Here is a 9,824-nt window from a genome sequence, read left to right on the forward strand (position 1 = left end):
AATACTTGAAAGAATAACAGGTTATGTAAGGAGGAAGAAAACCCAACCAAAGAAAATATGGAAAATTCTGAAACATCCTAAGCTTTCCATTTTGTCATTTTCAAAGTTGAGTATTTCTTAGTTATATGTTTTTTATCCCAGGTGGATTCAATAGAGGGTTACAGGGAAGGAAACCATGTAGCACGAAGAATGAAAAAAGTGTCCTGTTTTGGTTGGCATATGAATGAAAATTATACAGCACAAATATATTTGTCTTGAAAATGAAATAAATTACTAACATCCGTACAAATGACACTGCAATTATTTTCCTTCTAATTAGAAGCTGGGAACTGTTAATTCCATAAGCAGTCTCGTCTCTCTTTACTTATTATAAAATAAGTATTCCTCCAAAGACCAGGCATCATGGAATAATAAGCTAACACTTCAGCATGAGGCTGACTCACCTGTTTTCTCTGAGCTTGTGCTCAGATGACCACCTGTATTTCTGTTAGCCTCCTGAGTCAGATAAAATACAAGTCATACAATTAAATATTTATTGTGACCTCAGGGTATGCTGTATGAGATCTGCACTTGGTTAGGAGATGGGTGTGCTTGCCAAACTGGCCCAAAAAGCTGCACCAACAGCCTAAGCACAGCTTGATTCAACCTCTTTTCAATTTAACTTGAACTGACAGGAATTAGGATCAATACAACTATGTACTGTGTGGTTTTAATTATATGAGGTATGAAACCATTTAATTAACCTAGCTTAAATCAAATACTAGTTATGATACTGAAACTTTTTTCCCCAAATGTGTTGCTTAAAAGAAAAAGATTTAGGCCAAGATATTTTTCCTCCCCTCTCCTGAGCAATTAGAGATAAGCTGCCACCTTCTTGATCTAGAAAAAATACCAGAGCCCCCTGATTTTACACATATAACTTCCATATGGGAACAAGAAAACTTGTTTCTATAAAACCAAAAATATTTCTAGGTCAGTTCCCATCCCCCTCAGTTTGTCTTTTTGCCTACTGGGAAAATCTGCTACAATAGACTGTCAAGTCAATATTCATCAAAGTAATTTAACTTTTTGGACAAAATGAACATTTATCAGGCTGAACATTTATCACCCTTTTTCTGCTTCCTTGAGCTACTGGCACACTGCTGGAGCACTTGTGGGGTGAAGCTGGTGCCTCTAGCCAGCTAGGGACAGGCTTCCTGAGCCCACAGGCATGCACAGAGCTGCTGCCAAGCAGCAGAGCTGTGCTCCAGCACGAGGGATGGTGGGTTCCCAAGTGTCCTCTGCTAGGAAAGAACAGGGCATCTTGTTACTTGTGTTACACCAGGGTGTCTAAAGGGGTTGGTGTGCCTCATGCCAGCCCTGGCAGACCCTTTGACCTGACAGGTCAATTTTCTCCTGGGCAACACAGCTGGGTCCTTCAACCCAGCCTGCACACCTGCCTTCCACCTGAAAAACCTTGGGATGCTCATGAGGTGAAGACAAAGAGAATTTTGGTATGCCCACAATAAAGATCTTGATTTTTTTTTTTTTTTTTTCTGTGAGGATAAACCAAACAAATGAAACTATTAACTACCCAGGGGACATCCCCCAATGCATGTTCTGTGAGGTAATCATCCTGGGAGCTGGTGGATCACCAACTTGGTGGGTTCATGCTGTCTTGTCCCTGAGGCCAGGGCAGGCATTGTGGTCACGTGCCATCCCTCCCTGAATCCTGGGAAGCGACAACATGAAGGTAGGTAGGTGTGCCTTCCCCTCTTGCCTGCATGAAACACTCTTTTTCAACAGGCAAATCTAATGTTTGGGTCAGGTTGCTGTTTTGACAGTCTGACAAAAGCCAGGAAATGCACACTCTCCCTGGGCACCTTGCTAACTCCCACCTATTTGTTTTCACAACAGCCCTAGCTAAGGGCTGGATTTAGCTGACGAATTTCCTGGCTTGTATCAGTTTGCCTTACAGCCATAACTTGGTTTTCAACGTATTTCTTTCTGTATTTAATATTAATGCTGGAAGTGCTATTTATAATAGCCATCTTCTAATGAGTGGGAAAGAGTACAAAGCTTTTCTTGAGGGAGATCATAAAGTGTTTGAAATTGGTAACAGGCACACAGGCTGTTGGCAAAGGATCACTTAAAATAAATGATCTTCTTGTTTTTACTAAACAAGAAGTCTGTTCCATAAAAAAAGAACACTTCCTACATTTCTAGATGCTCTTACTACAGAAAGGGCTATTCTTTTATTTACTGCCTTGTAGTAATTAAGAAAGGGAATTATTTGTACCAAAGAATGATTATGAAACATGTCCTACAAGACGATGTAAAAAGAAAGAATGTTTGTTGGGACATATAAAGGAGGAACTCTTACTTATCTCACTGACGAATTTGACTGCAAGAGCTCTGAAAGCTTTTTTTTCTAACTTTTCTTTCTACACTGAGGTCTGAATACAAAAATTTTCAATCCTCTTGGAAGTCAACAGGAGGTTCCTTCTTACATGAATTGGGAAAAATTGATGCTTCCCTTGATTAGGGAATAGCATTGATCACTGGAGATGTCCCAGCAGTGCATATTCACAGAACTCAAGCTGCATTTAGAACGGCATATTATAAGCAGTAATTGAGATGATATACCTCATTGCTCCTTCTGTGATTGTTCTCTTCCATTACAAATATGGTTGTCCAGAAATTAAAAAAAAAACTAAAGGGAGCAGATAGAAGAAAAATGTCATTAGAAAAATGCTAAAAGAAGACTTCTCAGGATGACTCTGAATTATGGCTCAGAGGAAGTCCTGAATGGCACAGGGGCAGTGACTCCCCCAGGTATGCTTCTGAAAAAGGTCTTGGCATATTGTATCAACTGGGTACATTCAATTCCTAATGATCTTTCCACTCATATGTAATGTGCCCATAGGGTGCAGGAGGGCACGTGTGTAAGAATTGCTCTCTCTGGAATTTCTCCACCTTGTGAGTGAGCTAGCTACTTTTTTTGGTTTTTTTCTCTTTTTCTTTTTCTGTTTTTTCTTTGGAAGAAAATTCCTCCTGGCCTTTGTGGAGACAGCTTTAATAGACCTGCACAGAAGTGATTTTTCCTCTCTCCTCCCAGTCAATCAAGAGGAGTTGCCTAGAAAGCTTAGGGAAAGAGTTCCCTGCAGCTGGCTTAGCTTCTGACACTAAATGACTTGCCTTAGTGCAGCCATCCTTGGTCTTCTCTGGGGCTGTAAGGCACAGTAGAAATTCAAGTCATGTTTCCATCTGTTACAGACCTTACCTCATTTTACAGTACAGTGACTATTAATGCAGAACATTAAATGGTAAACTGAGTCCACATGGCATGTACTCCATGCTCTGCCTTTGCCATTATTGGTACTGAATTGTTTCAGCATAGCCAAAATTTGCTGTTATTTAGGCAGTCAGCCAGCCTGAGGGCTGTGGAGTGGTAGCACACCGGATGGCCTGGGCCAGGGAACATCAAGCCTGGGAGCTAGCTGAGCTGGTTTTCTGGAGAAGGAAGGTTTTATTCTCCCAGGCAGATATGATCTATTGTGGAAGGCTGGCAGGGCAGGGAACTGACACAGGGCTTGACACTGCCTACAGAGATTGTTCTCAGACCCTAGAAATACAGAAATTGTCATTTACTTGTTAGTGTCCTGCTGACAGGAGCCCTATTTCCCTTTGTTTGGAGCTAAAGGCTCCCTTTCCCTCTCTCAGCTCTTAAAGGTTTCTCCATAAGACCAAAATAAGGGGTTTCTCAGTAGAAGAAAAGAGATTTTGCACAATGGGTAGAGCAATGGGTAGAGTTACAAAGGAGTGAATGACAGGCTTCGTCTGCCTGACAAGCAGCTGGAGCGAGGAGCATTTGAGGGTGCAAATAGAAATAATTGTGCTGGGTGTTTGTAGAGTCACTTACTCATTAGATATCTTTTCACTAAGTTAATTAACTTATGCAGCCTGATCCTGTTTCTAATTCATTTGGTGTCAGTCACAGTTCTGCAGAGTTTGGGACAGATCACTGGATCTCTAAACTAATCCCACACAGGCCACCGAATTTCACTTGCAGACTGGTGCATGGCTGGGGTGAATATCTTTCAGAGTTCACTTCAGAAAGACATTAAAATTTTATTCAAAAGCACAGGAGAGGAGAGACTACCTTTCACTAGGTAGCTTATTCCAGAATTCAGGAAATCACATTGTTAGACTATTTTGAATATATCTGTTTTCACCTTTTCCCTATTGCTTCTTGCCGTGTTTTTCCCAACTAGGTAAAAACGTTTAGGAGCCAGGACTACTCACTCTGTTAGAGTTGTTCACTATTGTACTTTGTTGCTTGCTCTTCCATCTCCCAATGTCCCTTAAAAACAGAGAGTGCAACATGGATGCTGCAGGAGCCCTTCATGCCCAAGGAAAATTGGTTCTTTTATTTTTTTTTAAAGAATCCCCTGTTTATATGATTACAGTGCATCAAGCAAGAAGATCAAAATAAGGCTTCTTTTCTCCAGTTTCACAGAAAAATAAACTGGGTTTTGACATTCAGAAGTTTTCATAGTGTTGAAACAATCTGGATATTTATATACCTCTGTACTGAAGACTTGTGTGATTGTAAAGTGCTGCTAGTTTTAAGAAGGCAAAATTTTTTATTGGTTTAATTTTCCTTAGTGTTCACCTAGGGGTTTCTAATAGATACCAGAAGAGAAAGCCATTAGAACATCATAGGCTTTGTGCATGCTGGGAAGTATTAATGATTACACTGTGAAGCTTAAATTTCTGTTGTCATGTGGGTTTAAGTAGTTCCTTCTGTCCCAATAACTATTGATAGTATATTTCTAAAATAACATAAACTAAAACTAGGAAAAAGATGTTTGTATGAGAATAGGGTTAAATGGCAGTCTGTAGTAAAAATCAGCATATATTGACAAAAACTTCCAGCATAGACAAGCCAATTGAGTTGCTTTACAAAAGCTCCTGGAAAGCAATTGTCAAAGCTGATGATCATGTCTTTGTTCTAAACCCTTAATATTTCAGATATGGAGAAATACAGCAAAATATTAACCTTGCAATTAGAGGAAACACAAAAGTTTCTATAGAGGAAGGTTAATTGAAAGTATTGATGATAAGCGATTTGGATAATGTAAGGATATATGGTTTAATTATTTAATGAAAAAAAAAAGTCAAGATAAAAAAAATGAAAAAAGTCTCCCTGAAATAGCACAACAGTAATAATATAAATCTGACTTTGACAGCAACTGGCTCAGCACACTATGTATATACTTAGTACTAGAAATATCCAATTCCTGTACTTTGTAATAGCAATTGATCCATTAACTGAACAGCAAAGGTTTTGATTCCTATGGTACCTAAGGGGAGTGATTATTAAGGGAGAGGATAGAAGGGTTATAGCATCTATTTTTGTGTGTGCAAAACCTGTGCTGGATGGGGAAGGGTCACCAAAAGATGGTGCATGAGATGTGAAATGCAATCCAGCTGAGGGCAAATAGAGATGGGGGATAGGTCATCCTCTCACTGCTGGTGGGAGAAGTTGAGGTAGGCTATGATTTATTATGATCTGTCTGTAGCAACACAGTTCTGAAGCACATGAATGACATTTGCAGGTGTTGTGTGATAGAGTTTCTAGCTGTAAAATACTCTAAAAGGTACAGGGTCTGGGGGTAACTGGGCTGAAACCAAGTCTTACAGGTGGCCCAGTGTGAAAGTTACTTGAGGGGAAGGACTTCCTCCTCTTCATAACTATTGTGGTTATGTATTTCTTGTCTTCAATTTGTCTTTCACCCTTTTGTCCTCGTGAGTTAGTTTAATTCACCTGTTCTATGGAACATTAGCTTAGTCATCCTTCACCTGCCTTAGAAAAAGAAAACAGTTTTCTACTGGGTTAGCAATATGAATCAGCTCAGGAAGGATTTTAATGTGTGCTGAGGGAGTGGGAACCAGCAAACAAAAGCAGGAGCAAGAGAAGGAAGGAGGAGAAAGAAAGTGGGGTGACAAAGGATGCTGACGCTCACTCACTTAACTGGATAGCTGCTTGATAATCCTGGTAAGTGCTTCTGAGAAATGCATATGTTGATCAAAAAGACATGGTCCAGCTCTATTCAACTATATTTTATTTCAGAAGTCAGCAACTGAAAGTTCTCAGCCAGAGACCTGCATCTGCTGACATGGTTGCTATTGGCTGTGTAGAAGAAAAAATGAGGTAAGGTGCCTAAAGCCATGGAAACAAAATGGGGCTTTGTAGAGCTGAACTTTTACATAGATACCTGAACTTTCTTACCTGCTTGACCTGCTTGATTCTCCCAAGAGATGAGCTGATTAGTTCTGCTAAGCTCCTTGCATGTGGCTAAAGCCTTCTCTGTGGAGTTTTGATTTTGCCAAAAATCATACAGCCTCTTTTATCTAAATAATGAATACTGGCTGAGTAACTTTAAAGTATTTTAAACTATAATTATAGGATCACTCCTAACATCAAGGTATACTGAAATATTTGGTGTTGAATATTCAGCATCCAAATTATGTGCATTTTGTGGATGATCTGTGTATATGTATATTTGTGTATTACACTTTAAAGAAGCTCACATCTGGTCCTGGGAGCTTTAGAGTATTAGCTGTACTGTACTCTCAGAGTGTATTCTCTGGTTTAGTTTCATCCAAAAGGATTTTGATTTTATTCTCTGATACCACCTGCAGCGCAAATCCAAATACTGTTAATAGGGACTAATTGTGAAATTGGTCTCTCATCCAAAGTAAAATGCTAATGTAGGCCCTCTCTCCTTTTCTTGATAGTGATGTGACTTTGATGTAACTATGAGCATTAAAATACATGGTTAGAATAAAACTCTTTTCCTGATGAGTTACAATTCCTTGTTTTGGAAACTGTAAAGGCTCCTGGGTCTGTTTTGCAAAGTATGTAGATCATGGCAGTATAGGACTATTATTTGCTCCTACAAACTTCAGGCAATATTTGGGATTTATTGAAGTTCATACTAACTAACCACATGTAAGAAGATCTCTGGGTTTGGCTCTCTACAGATAAACTAGACTGAGCAGAGGGAAAATTGTGTTAAATCATCACTTTAAACAGAATGAAATGAAAGACATCTCTGAAAGTGCTTCTCTAAAATCAGCTAGGAAGCCTGCAGCAGAGCTGACAAATTTTCTCAAGAATCTGGACCAATTTTCCTGTTACTGTGCAATACTGTATATTTCTATAATTTTACAATCCCTTACAGAACACACAGGGACACGTTGCCAAGACTTGTATCAGAGTATAACTGGCTAACAAGTTAGGAGTCAAAAGGATCCTTCTGTTGAAGGAATTCCAGTCAGAGAACATTGTTTATAGGGTTTTTTAGTAATTTTACAGTAATTTAAAGTAGCTACAAATAATTAGTCCCTTTCCTTTCGAAGTCCTTAAATATGAAAAAGAGGACATCACACAAGAATTTGACATTACAAAAACTCATTCTTGATTATATCTCTCTGGACTTCACTGCTTGTGCAGCAGATGTATTTGGAAAAGCAAACTTCAATATAAACCTCTTTTTTTTTGTTTTGTTTTGTTTTGTTTTGTCTAGGAAAATAATATTACAATACAATGATAAAATCAGCTCACAATCTTGACATAAACAGTTAGCTTTCCAGGGTTTAGTTTTCCTGCAGTTTGACATGCTATTGTCTTCAGGGTATGTTTGAATTAATCATCAATGGCATTAGAGCACCTAACTGAACTTAATTTTTTTTTATTTTCTGGTCTAATTTTAAGCGCTACACTGTTTTCTTTCCTCACAGGCTGACATTAATCACTTCAGGAAACACTTTGCCTTGTAGCCGGAGGCTCCCAGTCTTGCAAATGTTCAGTCTGAAGTGATCTGATAAGCTCAGTGCTGAAAGTACTTTGCAAAAAGAGATTTCATTTATCTTGAATACTTGGTAACAAACTGTCAAAATTTCTCTTCCTTTTTAATACATCAGTTCTATACAATTTAGACATCAGACAGAACAAATATCCAGACCAAGAAAGTGAGAAAACGCACTTGAATGAAACACACTACTGAACTCTTAATATTTTTTGCCTGAAAAGGGCAACAGAAGTTCTATATTATTAGGTTATTGTGTCTGGCTCACACTATACAGTTTGTACATCTGATTGTCCAAGCAACACATTATTATGTCACTTCTTTAGTCTGAAGTTCTATATTCCAGCATACTGCTAGAACAAAACTCAGTTGTTAGTTGTGGTATCAAAGCAGGGATAAAGTTTGGTTATTAAGAAAAAAAGAAAAAAAAAAGAAAAAAGAGACAGCATTACTTGAATTCTAGCATGGCTTCAATTGAGATAAAACTAAAAAGGCCCAAGGAAAAATTAAACAGAAAACAGATTACAAAAAGACTAAAAAGCCAAGCATCCTTTGCCAAACACACATATGAAAATCTATTAATTTTAATGAGTTGAGTTTCCAGCTCATGGGGTTTCCAGTTGGGCTCAGACTTTGAGGTAGTGGCTACTTTTTTAAGGAATTCCAAAACAAGCACATGAAGCTTTGAATCTTTAAATTTAAAGAAACATTTTGTCTTTAAATTTAAAGACATCCCCTGTTTTGTTTTGTTTTGATGTCACTTTTACATTAAGTGTACTCATTGGATGATATCTGACTGATTTCTCCATTCCAAACCCTATATTGGGTTGGAATGGAAGGGATGTTGTGTGACTCAACCTAGAGGCATGGGAAGCTCAGAGCTATAATCCTGCCACAGTCAGAGGTGTTCCAATGAAGCGTAGTTTCATTAATTAACCAGACTACTCTTTAAATGGGATTAATTGCATGGGTCCAGCTTGTAAAATATGTAGAATGTGAGAAATAACAAAATGGGTTATGCGAAATGCATCAGTGGGGAATATAATAGGATATTTATGAACCTTTTTCTGGGTTGCATTGCAACACACATCTGAGAAATACTGACTGTTCTGCTCCTCTTGTGCCTTAGTTTATCAATAAATGGGCTGGCTTGTTCATACCTTTATTTTCTGCCTGGAGGCTGAAATACTGCATCTGTGTATCAGTGGGAATATCAGGAAACATATTAATTGTGGAATTGGCTGGATTAAAGCAAATTAAGTTGGATTAAAGGTGGAAATAATGGCAAAGCAAATAAAAGACACAAAATGGGAGCTATATAGTATACTTTGAAAACAAAGCCTCAACTTGAGGACTGTGAAAGGGATTAATTTTGTGCACTTTGTACATCATTAACAGACGTTATTCTACAAACATATTCTATGTTATTCTGGATTTTATTACTGGAAATTTCTATCAAAAGGCATTTAGGTAACCAGACCATGTCATTAAGGGAAGTGTAAATCACAGTGTGCTAGTAAGTGTCTTTGGGGCGTTTAACAACTCTGGTAACATGCTATCAGATTTAACTTGTTTTCTTATACACACTTCCTGTATACAAGATCTATACTTGACTTGCATTGTGGCAACATAGTGGTTGTTATTCTATTAGTATCACTTCTTGTTTTGACTATAACTAATGCATAAATTGTAAATCAAGAGGACCATAAACCAAACAGCATGATAAACCTGACCATAACAGTCTTACTTAGTCTTTCTGCTGTAGGCTTAGTGCTGGTTGCAAGTGACAGTTGAAAGCTACAATTTGGTCCTCTGATGATACCAAAAACTGTGGAACCTGTGAAGGGTGTAGTGATGATAGTTAGGCATGAGGGAACTAAAAGAGTTTGTTCGGATTTTCCAAGCAAAATACTTGGGAATAGAGTTTTTGTAGTGAGCAGTATTGTCATTCTGATTCAATTTTAGTTC

This window comes from Molothrus ater, chromosome Z (genome assembly GCF_012460135.2).
Source record: "Molothrus ater isolate BHLD 08-10-18 breed brown headed cowbird chromosome Z, BPBGC_Mater_1.1, whole genome shotgun sequence".
Taxonomy (NCBI): domain Eukaryota; kingdom Metazoa; phylum Chordata; class Aves; order Passeriformes; family Icteridae; genus Molothrus; species Molothrus ater.